The 15,011-nt window shown below is 39.1% G+C and overlaps 1 long non-coding RNA gene and 1 pseudogene across 4 annotated transcripts in view; one reads left to right on the top strand and one right to left on the bottom strand.

Moving 5' to 3' along the window:
- LOC125100392 (uncharacterized) overlaps positions 1–15,011 on the bottom strand; it is a 323,416-nt gene that overhangs the window by 144,564 nt on the left and 163,841 nt on the right. The window lies entirely within an intron of this gene.
- On the top strand, positions 12,240–12,340 carry LOC125101415 (uncharacterized; annotated as a pseudogene).

Below are 15,011 nucleotides of genomic sequence, written 5' to 3'. Positions count from 1 at the left end.
GAAATAAGTATTTTGCATCAGTTTGGGGAAAAAAATAAAGAAAGAAATTGAAGAAGACACCCTGAATGTTAAGGAATGCTAGTTAATGCTAAGTAAATGTTGAAAAAGAAAAACAAAACTGGGGGCATCACGTTGCTTGATTTTAAGCTTTACTACAAAGCTATGATCACCAAGATAGCATGGTACTGGCACAAAAATAGACACATAGACCAGTGGAACAGAGTAGAGGGCCCAGATATGGACTTTCAACTCTGTGGTCAAATAATCTTAAACAAAGCAGGAAAAAATATACAGTAGAAAAAAGACAGTCTCTTCAATAAATGGTACTGGGAAAATTAGACAGCTATGTGTAGAAGAACAAAACTCGACCATTCTCTTACACCATACACATACACAAAGATAAATTCGAAATGGATAAAAGACCTCAACATGAGGCAGGAATCTATCAAAATCCTAGAGGAGAACATAAGCAATAACCTCTTTGACATTGGCCACAGCCACTTCTTTCAAGATATGTCTCCAAAGGCAAAGGAAACAAAAGTGAAAATGAACTTTTGGGACTTCATCAAGATCAAAAGCTTCTTCACAGCAAAGGAAACAGTCAACAGAACAAAGAGGCAACCCACAGAATGGGAGAAGAGATTTGCAAATGACACTACAGACAAAGGGCTAATATTCAAGTTCTATAAAGAACTCCTCAAACTTAACACACAAAAAACAGATAATCACATCAAAAAATGGGCAGAAGACATGAACAGACACTTCTACAAAGAAGACATACAAATGGCTAACAGACACATGAAAAAATGTTCATCATCATTAGCAATCAGGGTGATCAAATCAAAACCACATTGAGATACTACCTTACACCAGTTAGAATGGCCAGATCTACAAGACTGTAAACAACAAGTGTTGGAGATGATGTGGAAAAAGCAGAATCCTCTTGCACTGTTGGTGGGAATGCAAGTTGGCACAGCCACTCTGGAAAACAGTGTGGAGCTTCCTTTAAAAATTAAAAATAGAGATACCCTATGACCCTGCAATTGCACTACTGGGTATTTACCCCAAAGATACAGATGTAGTACAAAGAAGGGCCATCTGACCCCAATGTTCATAGCAGCAATGGTCACAGTCACCAAACTGTGGAAAGAACCAAGATGTCCTTCAACAGATGAATGGATAAAGAAGGTATGGTCCATATATACAATGGAGTATTATGCCACCATCAGAAAGGATGAATATCCAACTTTTGTACCAACATGGACGGGACTGGAAGAGATTATGCTGAGTGAAATAAGCCAAGCAGAGAGAGTCAAGTATCATATGGTTTCACTTACTTGTGGAGCATAAGGAATAATATGGAGGACATTGGGAGATGGAGAGGAGAAGTGAGTTGGGGGAAATTGGAGGGGGAGACAAACCATGAGAGACTGTGGACTCTGAGAAACAAACAGGGTTGGGGGGGGTTGGGGAGAGCCTGGTGGTGGGTATTATGGAGGGCACGTATTGCTTGGAGAACTGGATGTGGTGCATAAACAATGAACTTTGGAACACTTAAAAGAAATAGAATAAAATAAAATTGAAAAAAAAAGTAAATTTGGGCCATATCATGTAGAGCTATGAAAGCCACAGTTTGAGGTTTGGAATTTTTACTGAGTGGTGGGAAATTATTGCAGGGGGACAATGAAACCAACAACTTTAGCCTTATCTGTAATACTGTGAAATTTATGTTAAAAATATGATTTCTCATTTGAAGTTGTTATTTAATTCACCAAAGTTTTAATATATTTTACTCAGAACTTAAATTATAAAATGGTGATTTAGGAGCTGAAAAGATTTCAGCTTAAACCCTATGCTTTGGGTAAATTACACTATACAGTGAGGATGGATCTAAGTATTTTTCCACTGGAAACATCTGGAAACTTATGAGCTGTATGACATTAACTTGACAAAAGTAAAACCAAATAACAAAACTTAAATTGCCTCAACTGCCTTAAAATTCTGTTGGAAAAAGTTAAGTTATAAATAAAAATACATCTTTGCTGCAGAAGGATGCTCTTTGTGCTATTGTTGCTCTATTCAAAAAAAAAAAAGGAACAGTGAGTACTTTACCTTTTTTTCTCAATAGAAAGGCATATATTGATCCTATCAATGGCTGTGATTGCTTCAGCTCAAGCAGAGAGGCATAATTTGCAAGAGAGGCACTACAGAGATCATAATTTGTGCATGTAGGTGTTTCAGTAGCTTTCATTCACTTTATAGATGCCATTTCAATGGTAAGGAAAATAGGTTTGATTGGATTTGGCAGTAGCTTTCCTCTAACAATATTTTCAAGAGATGGGATTGCTTGGAGTTGAATTCCCAATCATTTCCTACTATAAGAAGGAGGATAAAACAATGTCTCCAGCATCAAATGTAGTTAGTTCTTCTACTGACTTGTTTTTTTAATGTTAAAATAATATTCCTCTATGGGAAGAATTGATAAATACTAGTCATTCTCACATACACATTAATATCCTTGAAAACTGAGTTGATTTGTTTGACAACTTATTTGTGTCCCTGAGATCAAAGCATTAAAGGAGATGCCACAAGATGGTAACAGGAATAATATTTTGAAATATTTGATGAATACAGATTGGGAATTTTATTCTCCCCTCCTTCTCCCCCCTACTGTGTTCCTTCATCATTTAAATATTATAGTATTCAAAGGGATGGGGCACCCCATGTTCACAGCAGCAATATTCACAACAGCCAAAAGGTAGAAGTTACCCATATGTCCATTAATGGATGAATAGATAAATAGTGTTTTATACACAGAATGGAAGGATATTAGTATTAAGAAAGAAGGAAATTCTGAAACATGCTACATTTTGGAGAGAAAAATATATAGCAGGGGCTAAAAGATATTCAACAGATAGAGGCACAGGAGTGACATGGAAAGTTCTAAATCCTTTCTTGAAATCAGGCATTTTGAAAACAATGAACCTCTTCCAGAAAGAGAAGTCCAGATGCAGCAATAGCATATCTGGCTGCAAATAAAGTGACCAGGGATGTGTCATTTTCCATTGATTCTAAGAAGCACATTCAATTCCCATTCTAGCATCTTAAAATTGAAATGTTTCTTACAACTGATGGCACTCTACAACTGCTGTCAAGCAACAGTTGTGACACAGTTCTCAGTGTCTGGTGGTTCACTACAAACCTCACTTCACTTGGGCTGTGTACATTGTTGACTCTGTACGAATTGTGCAGCAATGTTACCTAGAATGTCTTCTGAAAGGTTCTACTATAGTTTGGCACTGAAACAAAAGTTAGCTTGCATGCAGGAAGACACAGAAACAGAACAGCAGGGTATATATAAATTTGTTGTTAGTGAAACAAACGTTCATTATTGGAAGAGTAACTACAATTCCCTGTTTGTCTGCAAAACAGCAAAGTGAATTATGGACCTTAAAAGCAACATACTAGTAAGTAGAAGAAGCTGCATAACATCTTGTTACTGAGTTTCTTGGTTAGCTATTGCTACAATAATGTTCCATAACACTGTCCCAGTGCTTAAACCAAACTAGGTGGTTTAACACAACTCATTATTATCATGCCTGTGTCTGAAGGTCAGCTGAGGTTCAGCAGGCTTCACGGGAGTTACTTAGATGGCTCAGCTTTTCATATTTCTGCTCTCCATGTTGTATGGCTATATCAAAGTTTATTTATCCATCCCCCTGTTCATTAATGCTTCCAGTTTTAACAACAGGCATACTCATAGGAGACATTCTGTAGACAGATATTTCCATTTCTCCAGGTAGAGAACTAAAAGTATAATGCTTAGGTCATAGATAATAAAAGTTGGACTATATAAGAACAACTCAAATATCTTCCACAGCTGGTATATTATTTTACAGCTACTCCAGCAATGCGTGAGAATTCTGTTTGCTCCACATCTTCACCAAAAGTTGGATCCATCAGTCATTCTGCCATCTTCTGGCTTGTGGTGCTTCTGATGAGAAATCAGCTATCATTCTTACAGTTATTCCTTTTGTATATAATGTGTCTTTTTATCCTCTGGCCGCTTTAAAAGTATTTTCTTTCCTTTTGGCTTTCAGCAACTTGACTATGTATCCCTAGGTGAGGTTTTCTTTATTCTACTTAAGGTTTGTTACTTGGAGTTTGTTAAGCTTTATAATCATACATATTGATATTTTTTGTTAAGGTTGAAAAAATTTTGGTGATTATTTGTATAACATGTTCTCTGTCTCATTCTCCCCACCCCCTTTCTGGGACTCCAAATACACACATTTTAGATAGTTTGTTAATTCCCAGAAGTTACAGATGCCCTATTTTTCTCCTACCTTTTGCCCCCTATGTCCTTCAGTTAGAAATCTTCTACTGAAGATCTTTATGCTACACTGTCCAATTTGTATTAATAGTTATGCAATGAAATTTTTTGAATATTTTAAAATTTAATTTTAGAAATCAAATTTAATTTTCTTTTATTTTAGAATTCCACATCTCCCAAAGTATTTTATCTCTTTAACCATTTAATTGATCTTTTCCCATAAATTCCTTCTTTTTCATAGTTACGGTAAATTCTGAAGCTGCTAATTCTAGTATCTGAGGCACTTCTAATTCTGTTTACATTGACTTTTTCCTCTTGGAAATGAGACTTATTTTCCCATTTAATCACATATGATATTTTACTATATTCTGAATATTATATATAAAAAGCAATATAAAAATTTTAAAAAATATTTTATTTATTTGACAGAGATCACAAGTAGGCAGAGAGAAAAGGGGAAGCAGGCTCCCTGCTGAGTGGAGAGCCTGATGTGGGGCTCGATCCCAGTATCCTGGGATCATGACCTGAGCTGAAGGCAGAGGCTTTAACCCACTGAGCCACCCAGGCACCCAGAAGCAATATAAAATTTTTAAGTAATTTTGCTTCTTTGCCAGAGAATGCAAGCCATTGTCCCTCTTTGCCAGTTAAGGTAATGGTGCTGGCATTAAGAATCTATATAGAGTCAAACTAAACTGTAACTATATCACAGCTTTAGTTACTGAGATCACCTGTGATCAGCCCTGTTCCCCTTCTCCTGTATCACCACTGCCTTTTTAATCTTGCCCATATTTCAACTGCAAGAAGGCTGGGATTCAGTTTAAGACATTTTCGTTTTGCCCTTTTTTTAAATTATATTATGTTAGTCACTATACAGTATATCATTAATTTCTGATGTAGTGTTCTATGATTCATTGTCTGCATAGAACACTAAGTGCTCCATGCAATACATGCCCTCCTTAATACCCATCACCCAGCTTACCCATCCTCCCACCCCCCCCCCTTCTAAAAGCCTCAGTTTGTTTCCCAGAGTCCATAGTGTCTCGTGGTTCCTCTCTCAGTCAGATTACTCCACCTTCATTTTCCCCTTCCTTCTTCTAATGTCCTCCATGCTATTCGTTATGTTCTACAAATAAGTGAAACCATATGATAATTGACTTTCTCTATTTGACTTATTTCACTTAGTATAATCTCCTCCAGTTGCATCCATGTTGATGCAAAAGTTGGGTATTCATCCTTTCTGATGGCTGAGTAATATGCCATTGTGTGCATGGACCACACAAATTCATCTGTTGAAGGGCATAACTTTGAATTCAACTTTGGTAATGCTCTGGAATCCAAGGAACACAAGAACATGTGATATATCTCAGCTTCTCAGCCTCTCTTTTATGGCTGATTTCTTAGTACTATCCAGAAAGGGAAACTTATCTGAGCAATTTGTTCTTTGTTTGGACTCTTCCAGATTTAAACATCTCCTTCCATCCCAGTATCATGGAAAAATCAGCTGTTTTCTTTTTGCCCTTCAGAGTCTCTTCACTAACAGACCTACATCTCTATCCATCCATATCCAGACCAACAACTATCCCTCAGGTAAAGAAGTTGCTCTGGTCCTCTGTTCAACTAGGCAGCATGTGCTTTTCTCTGGAAACCAGTTTATCTGGGCTTTATATATCTACTCTTCTTCATTATCCTGTTAGGAAATGATGTTTACTCAATCTGTTTTGTTGACTTTGCTCTTACTATGATTCAGAAAGATTCTTTGGTTATTCTCCATATAAACTAGAATCAGAAGCCAGATAATATTCACCTTTGAAATTAAGATCGTATTCATAGTTACATATTACTTTTCACAAAATTTCCCCCAAATTGAGTAAGATTTAGGGCTCAAATACCTACATCTCTATTGAAGGAATTAAAACACTTGATTCACAGTATAATTTTTAAAAAGATTTTATTTATTTGTTAGAGAGACAGAGAGAGAGACAGAGAGACAACAAGTAGGGAGAATGGTAGGCAGACTTCTTGCTCCTCAATGAGCAAGAAGCCTGATGCAGGACTCAATCCAAGGACCCTGGAACAATGACCTGAGCCAAAGGCAGATGCTTAACCAACTGAGCCACACAGATGTCCCCACAGTACAATTAAGAAAAAAAGTTAAGGGTTCCTGAGTGGCTCAGTCAGTTAAAACATCAGACTATTGATCTCAGCTCAGGTCGATCAGAGTTCCAAGTTGATGTCCTCCATTGGTCTTCATTACTGAGTGTGGAGCCTACTTAAAAGAAAATATTTAAGTAATCTCTACCCCCAACATAAGGCTCAAACTCAGGACTCCAAGATCAAGAGTTATATGCTCTACTGACTGAGCCAGCCAGGTGCCCCACAGTGCATTTTTTTTTTTTTTTAACCAAGGAGACATTAAGATAGACACAGGATAAATCCTACAGGGGATCTGCTTCAGACACTTTTTTCTCCCACTCTATCATTTTTCACCTTCTCTTCTGCCACTTTCTCGCTCTCTCTTTCCACTCAAGAAACAGAAATAAAGGTAAGGGTAAGAGGTCATAACAAGACAGAGTAGGGTCAGAAAGCAAGGGAGAAGCCATGTTGGAGGCAAAGAATTTGGGTGGATATTAGAGAAAGAAAAACAACTTTGAGGTATACTACTATTATAAGTTAAGCCTCTAGCAAATTTAGATGTTGAAATTAAATTCATATATTCAATGTTACTGCATTTCATTTTTCAAACATAAAGAAGGCGAGATGGCAGAGGGGTGGGGGTGGGTTGGCTGTCCACAGGGAGTGTGGCAGAAAAGAGGGGTGGAAAGGGAAAGGTAAGGTTGTGGTCAAGGGGTAAAACAGAAAGGATATTGCATGCATGGAAAAGTCCTACACCCACCCCACACCCATCACGGTTTTGATCTTGTAACTAATTCTTCTTTGCCTCTCCTATCTCCCAGCTTAGAGAATTTGCTTAAAGTTATAGCCAAGCTCTGCTCAACATATTCCCCTCTCCTACACCTTCCCTCCTCACTCCCAGCCCACACCACACACAGCAGAAAAGCAGTTTAGAGATCTCTCATCATTCCCTCACAGGCCCATGCGGCACACTGATCACTTCCAGCTTACTGCTTTTTTTTTTTTAATGATTTTTTAAATTTTATTTATTTTCAGCATAACAGTATTCATTGTTTTTGCACCACACCGAGTGCTCCATGCAATCCGTGCCCTCCTTAATACCCACCACCTGGTTCCTCCTACCTCCCACCCCCCACCCCGTCAAACGCCTCAGGACTCTGAAAAACAGCTTACTGCTTTTTAAAGATTTTTGAATTATACTAAAATATAGGGGTTCATAGTATATACTAAATTCAACTCAGTTTTGAGCACATCAACCCAAATCCCTGTCTCTATTGTAATTCTTCCCTCCAGCATAAATAATTCCTCTGCTTTTAACAAATCTGTGCAGCCGGTCTGCAGCTCATAAGCTTTAGATATTCTCTGATACCATTTTTTAAATCTCCTGAGCCATGAACGGTCCCTGGCAGCTCTTTGCCAAGGAACTGTTTTCGCTTCTGACAATCTATGGCTCACTGAAGTTACATGGATCAAGGTAAGAATATGGGACATCCTCAGTTATCCCAGCAAATCCTGAGGGAAACGAGTGTTCTATCTTGAGGCACCACCATAGATTAGTGGGTTTTATCTAGCTGAAAATGATGGTAAAGAGGGCCCTACGCATTGGAAGAAAACTCCCGAATACATTCTGACTCTTAGATCTATTCATCAGCTGTATGGTAGTTTAAGTAGACTTTCCTAATTCTACACACAGTATAAGGGATTTATTACTTAAAATATTCTCTGGAATTGAAATACCAAGAGTGGGCCTTCTATTTATACCAGGGGTTTGGACCTTTCTGTAAGGAGTGAGGCTGACAGTACATGATTTTATAAGCATGAAATGCAATCAGTAGAGAATGTGTCAAAAGCACAAAGTGAGTCATCTTATTTTTCTTTGTATCAAAACGTCATAGAATTTAAAGACATTAGAAGTCATCTGCTAGATTATGGTGAACAGATCCTGTAGTGGGCTAGAAATATTCAGTTGCAGCTCAGGTCTATGAGGGAGTGGTGAGAGATCTCTAAACTGCTTTTCTGCTGTGTGTGGTGTGGGCTGGGAGTGAGGAGGGAAGGTGTAGGAGAGGGGAATATGTTGAGCAGAGCTTGGCTATAACTTTAAGCAAATTCTCTAAGCTGGGAGATAGGAGAGGCAAAGAAGAATTAGTTACAAGATCAAAACCGTGATGGGTGTGGGGTGGGTGTAGGACTTTTCCATGCATGCAATATCCTTTCTGTTTTACCCCTTGACCACAACCTTACCTTTCCCTTTCCACCCCTCTTTTCTGCCACACTCCCTGTGGACAGCCAACCCACCCCCACCCCTCTGCCATCTCGCCTTCTTTATGTTTGAAAAATGAAATGCAGTAACATTGAATATATGAATTTAATTTCAACATCTAAATTTGCTAGAGGCTTAACTTATAATAGTAGTATACCTCAAAGTTGTTTTTCTTTCTCTAATATCCACCCAAATTCTTTGCCTCCAACATGGCTTCTCCCTTGCTTTCTGACCCTACTCTGTCTTGTTATGACCTCTTACCCTTACCTTTATTTCTGTTTCTTGAGTGGAAAGAGAGAGCGAGAAAGTGGCAGAAGGGAAGGTGAAAAATGATAGAGTGGGAGAAAAAAGTGTCTGAAGCAGATCCCCTGTAGGATTTATCCTGTGTCTATCTTAATGTCTCCTTGATTAAAAAAACGCACTGTGAATACTGTTTTTAATTCTTTCAGGAGGGATATAGGTATGTGAGCCCTAAAGCCTATTTAATTTGGGGAAATTTTGTGAAAAATAATATAAAACCGCAAGTACAAATTTAAGTAGAGAAAGTGCCAAAAGAACAAATGGAATCACCTTATTTTTCTATTGAAATATTACATAATTTAGGGCGCCTGGGTGGCTCAGTGGGTTAAGCCGCTGCCTTCGGCTCAGGTCATGATCTCAGGGTCCTGGGATCGAGTCCCACATCGGGCTCTCTGCTCAGCAAGAAGCCTGCTTCCCTCTCTCTCTCTCTCTCTGCCTGCCTCTCCGTCTACTTGTGATCTCTCTCTGTCAAATAAATAAATAAAATCTTAAAAAAATATATATTACATAATTTAAAGACATTAATAGTCATCTGCTAGATTACAGTGAGCAGATCCTGGTAGTGGGATTTAGTTGGCCACTATTCTCCTTTTCTTCTGGTCACAGTCATCTGGATTTCCTTTTATCAAATTATGTCTCCTTCATTCTTTGTAGTTTTGTTGAGACTGTCAATCGAGGTATACTGACCTCCCTACCTTAGAAACAAGTGTCATTCACTCTGGGCCATCTGGACGTCTGAACTTTGAATCTTGAGTTAATGGGTAGAAGAATGAAACCCAAAAACCTTTTGGAGATGTTACTCATCATCAGCAGCATGTTGATAAAACCGTCATTTACTCTGGCCATCCAACTTCTCTGAGCTGTATCTATTTCCACATTGCTGGGCCTGGTTCTCTTCAGTTCTCTCGCTGACCATGGTGCCATCCCATATCCTTCTAATAAATTCCCATTTAATTAAATCACCCAGCATTTGTTTGTATTGTTTGCACCAAAGAACAGCTCATAGAAATGTGCCAAGTTACTGAGATGGTAGATGACTTTAAGAGTAATCAGCGGCTCCATACTATGTCTCTGCTTTCCTAAGAATACAAATATTTATTTTAATATTTGTGTTTAAATAGAAGTTGATACTTGGGGAGACTGCAACAAAATGTGAAAGGTTTAGTCAGGAAACAATCTCAAGCAGCAGCAGCGGTCTTCTATGGGAAGAAAATGATGGATCAGTAAGGCAGTTCTGGTGTTCCTAAATCCAGAAGGATTTAGAACTGGGATTGCAAACCAAAGTATCTGCAGGGAATGAGCAAGGATGCAAATGGGTGAGTCATCTATGATACTCACACTTCCATGAAGTAATAACAGTGCCCTTTTTTTTTTCCTTCAGCCTCTTTACCTCTTCATTTTTCTACCTCTGATGGAGACATGTGCCTAAAGACAGAAAGCTTGACTCGAAGGAAAATATCAATGCCAGTGCAATGATAAATGGTAACTGAAACTCGCCCTCATTTTCAGAGCAACAATAGGATCACAAGGACTAGGACACGGGAGAACAGATTCCCTTCACCCGGGGTAACACTCCTCAGCTTTGGCCAATTGCTGTGCAGGAAGGCTAACTCATGAGTGGTAGGTCTTCTGATACCTTTTTTTAAGTAGTCAAAATATTGATGCTTTCCAGAAATATACAATAATCTGTTTATTATATTTTAGTGACCAATTTGATTTTAAAATCCTGGTTCAGCCCAGGAAAACAAGTATGCATTCCATTCCTGACCTATACTAGAAGCTGGGTTGTGATAATTCACATAGATTTGAAGCATGTAAAACACTTATTAAGAGACTTTTGGGGAAAATGGCGTAATAGGAGAAGCCCAGGCTCACCTCATCCCACAGATACAACACAATAACACCCACATCAGTATAATCAGTGTAAATAACTCAGCAAATGACCCAAAGATTGGCAGAACAGATTCTCCACAGTTCTGTAGAGAGGAAACCACAGTGAAGAGGACTGGAAGGGCAGAGGAGAGTGGGGAATCAAAGAGACTCACAGGACTGTCCATGGGAGGGAATGATGCCTCAGGCATAGAGGAACAAATCCTCACAACCAAGGAGCCCAGGCATGGGGAACTCACATAGGGAAGACAAATCCCTGTAACATTTGCCTTTGAACACAAGAAGGGAATAATTCTGTGAGTTCTTAGAATTAGCAGGGCTTAACACCTGGATCTTTAAAACTCAGCAGGCTCTGGGAGAGCCAGGAGAGTGAGAGGAAACAGAGTCCCTATCCTTAAAGAGACAGCAGAACAAACAGCCTGACTGAGATACAGCAGAGAAACAGCAGTTGAAAAATGCCTGGGGAGATGTGCACACAGACCAGACTGTGTGAGGACAGGGCAAGGTCAATACCTGCCAGCCAAGAAGAGAGACCTAAGAAGAACCAAACCTACCAACACCTTGATCCTGGATTTCTAATATCCTCCACTGCTGCATGACAACCCTCATTCAAGCCCTTTAGGAAGTTTACCCTCACTTCATTGACTTCAGTTACCACACACCCACAGTCCCATATGGCACATGTTTCCTCACGGCAATGAGCAAGAGACCCCGCTTGTTTAACTATAGGCTCTCCATCCAACGTGGGGCTTGAACTCAGGACACTATGATCAAGAGTTGCACGCTTCACCAACTCAGCCAGACAGGTGCCCTGAGATATATAGGAGTTTTAAATACTTAAATGAAATATAGAAAATAAATTCTAACAGGGTTTTTCAAGAAAACTGACAAACTTGTTTTGGTAATGTCTATGGAAGTAGAAAAGGCCAAGAAAAGTCACAATGCTTCCAAAGAAGAATGGATTTAAAATTGAGGAGGATAGAGACAGCAGAGATGAAGAAAAGGGAAGGTTCAGACTGAAGTGGGGTTTGCCAATAGAACCAAGAAAAGCTCAGGAAACAAGCCACCCTATTATTGAGCCCCATACAAAAAGAACTAAGAAGGGAACTCTGTGATGTTAGAGAAGGTTTCCTGTGCCTTGCTTAGTGTAGATGTCCAGGAAAGCCATATTTATATAAAAGTAACTAGCAAGTATGAAGCTCAAATCCCATGCAAAATTATTATAAAAAGAGAAAAAGAAGTAGAATAACTTGTTCCTATGCCAGAAGGACATGCCCATGACACAGATCAAAACTGTGATCTACTGTGCTCACCTAAGTGAGGCTGAGCATCAGATATACTACAATTGGAACAATATACAGAGAAAATTAGCATGGCTCCTGCACGAGGCTGACATGCACATTCGCGAAGCATTCCATACTTGGAAAAAAAAAAAAAACAAAACTGTGACCTGCTATTTCAAAATAACTAAAAGGTATTAAGAAAACATTATAAGATATGAGAAAACAAAATACATTAGTCTTCCCTTATTCACAGTTTCACTGTCTGTGGCTTCAGTTACCTAAAATCACCTGTGGTTGGGAAGCAGGTGATCCTCCTTCTGGCAAATCATCAGATCAGTAGCCTCCTAATACTGCATCACAATGCCTACCATTCACCTCACTTTGTCTCATCAGGTAGGCATTTTATCATCTCACATCAACCGTATAAGGGGGAGTACAGTCCAATATTTTGAGAGAGAAACCACATTCACACAACTTTCATTACAGTATATTGTTGTAACTATTCTATTTCATTATTACTTATTGCTGCTAATTCCTTATTGTGTCTAATTTATAAATTAAACTTTATCATAGGTATATTCATATAGGAAAAAAAATGTATGTAGGGTTTGGTATTACCTGTGATTTCAGACATCCACTGGGGATCTTGGAACAGATTCTGCACAGATAAGCGGGATCTGCTATATCTCCTAAATAGGAAAACTCTGAAATGAGGTGAAAGAATTCAGTAAAGAATAAAAAATGAAAGAAAAGTTATTTCAAAAGTTAAGACTAAACTAGAAGGAATATAAGAGTGAATAAATCCATTACATATTGCCTTAAAAGAAACAGAAAGCGAGAAGAGGAAAATTAAAAAACAAAAGACAAAAAAATCAATGAAGTATGAGATTGAAGGGATTCAAAGAGAAAAAGGAGGTAGCAAATACTGAGGATGGAAAAAGAAGATTGGTTACCTGGAATATGGCATCCTTGGAGAAGAAAGCCAAAGTAAAAGAACAGGACAAATACTAAATACTCTCATTAAGAAAACTTTCCTGAAATAAAAAAAAAGATTTCAATTTCACACTGAAAGCATAATTGAGAATACTAAATTAGAAGAACCAATGTGGGGGTGCCCAGGTGGCCCAGTGGGTTAAAGCCACTGCCTTTGGCTTGGGTCATGATCTCAGGGTCCTGGGATCATGATCTCAGGGTCCTGGGATCGAGCCCCTCATCAGGCAATCTGCTCAGCAGGGAGCCTGCTTCCCTTCCTCTCTCTCTCTCTGTTTGCCTCTCTGCCTACTTGTGGTCTCTGTCTGTCAAATGAATAAATAAAATCTTAAAAAAAAAAAAGAAGGACCAGTGTGATAAGACATATTCTAGTAAAATTACTGAATGAAAAGAAAAAGGAACAAATTGGGGGAATATCTAGGAAAAAAGAACATATGACTTGTAAAGAAAAGAAAATTAGGTTATCACTGGATTTTTCAACAGAGTGTTTTATCCCAGAATAAAATGGATTAGCACATTGAATATATTTAAGGAAATAGAGTGTGAGCCAAGAATTTTATATTCAGTAAGACTGACTTCAGAGATAAAGAACATGAATTGTTGTCAACAAACAAGAACTCAGGGAGCATTATTCCAGTGAAAACTACCTAAGGAATCTACAAGAGAATGAGCCTCATACAATCAAAATGACTAGAGAGACATCAAACTAAGGACTGATGAGGATTACACATATGGTTAACATAAATTTCAAATTAAAACGTCTTGTTTTTTAGCTTATACCTATAACTTCATTGTGAGATGCTATTTCTTACAAAGTCCACTACCAGTTTTTAAAACAAAGTGCACAAAAATCAGACTTGAATAAATGCATGATTCCTATCTGATTCAGAAAGAAAGAAAGAAAGAAAGGAAGGAAGGAAGGAAGGAAGAAAAAGAAAAATGCCTGGGGAATATGAGAAAGATATTTGTTAATCTCAGGGTGTGTGCTGGAGGGGCAGAGATCTTTGGGAGACTTCTCCAGGAACGTAGGAGCTGGAAGGCACCAATGCCCTGCCCTGCCCCCAGCCTAGGCACACAAATACCAGCGGGAGTAAGTGCAGTAGCAACACTTCCCACCTAACTTGCTAACAGTGCACCCCACCACCATGTTCTCCTGTGGAGATGCCCTTTCATCCAAGTTTTCTGCTCTAGGTCTTCTCCCATTGTAGACCCAGGCAAACTTTGCAAACACTGTGTGCCTGCTCAGATGCCCTTATGCATATCCACCTCCTCCAACCTGTCCAGCCTCAGCAGGAGTTCTGGGGAACTGCAGGCCCCCTCCACCATTGGCTCCAGCAAGGACCTTTTTCCATTGCATGCCTGTCATCATGTTTTCCTCTGAACACACCCACTCTAACCCTGTCACAGGAGTTTTCTAAAGCAGCTCCAGGTCTCCTCCCACAGCAGACTTGCTTAAACCTTACCCATATCCTGTGCTCTGACCCTGTGTTCTACTGCAGATCTGCCCTTTCCATTATGTTTTTGGTCAGAGCCCACCCAAAGAGATGCCACAAGCCTGGCAGTGTAGAAGCAGTCCTGATAGAAGCCAGCACTACCCAAAGTGACTCCTGCCACAGGGAGAGGGGGGAAAAAACTACAAAACCAGTCTGACTGTAATACCAGCAGTGGACTGAGGGCAGATATTGGATCCAACTGCAGGCCCTGCGCAACAACAAAAGTTTCTCAGAAGCCAACACAGGGAAAGCACCCTGCAGTCTGATGCTATCACTCTCTAGTAAGCATATGGTCTGACTCAACTCAAGCTCAAACCAGCCCCAGATTT

Source organism: Lutra lutra, chromosome 5 (genome assembly GCF_902655055.1).
Source record: "Lutra lutra chromosome 5, mLutLut1.2, whole genome shotgun sequence".
Classification (NCBI taxonomy): domain Eukaryota; kingdom Metazoa; phylum Chordata; class Mammalia; order Carnivora; family Mustelidae; genus Lutra; species Lutra lutra.
This window is presented reverse-complemented; position numbering and strand designations above follow the sequence as displayed.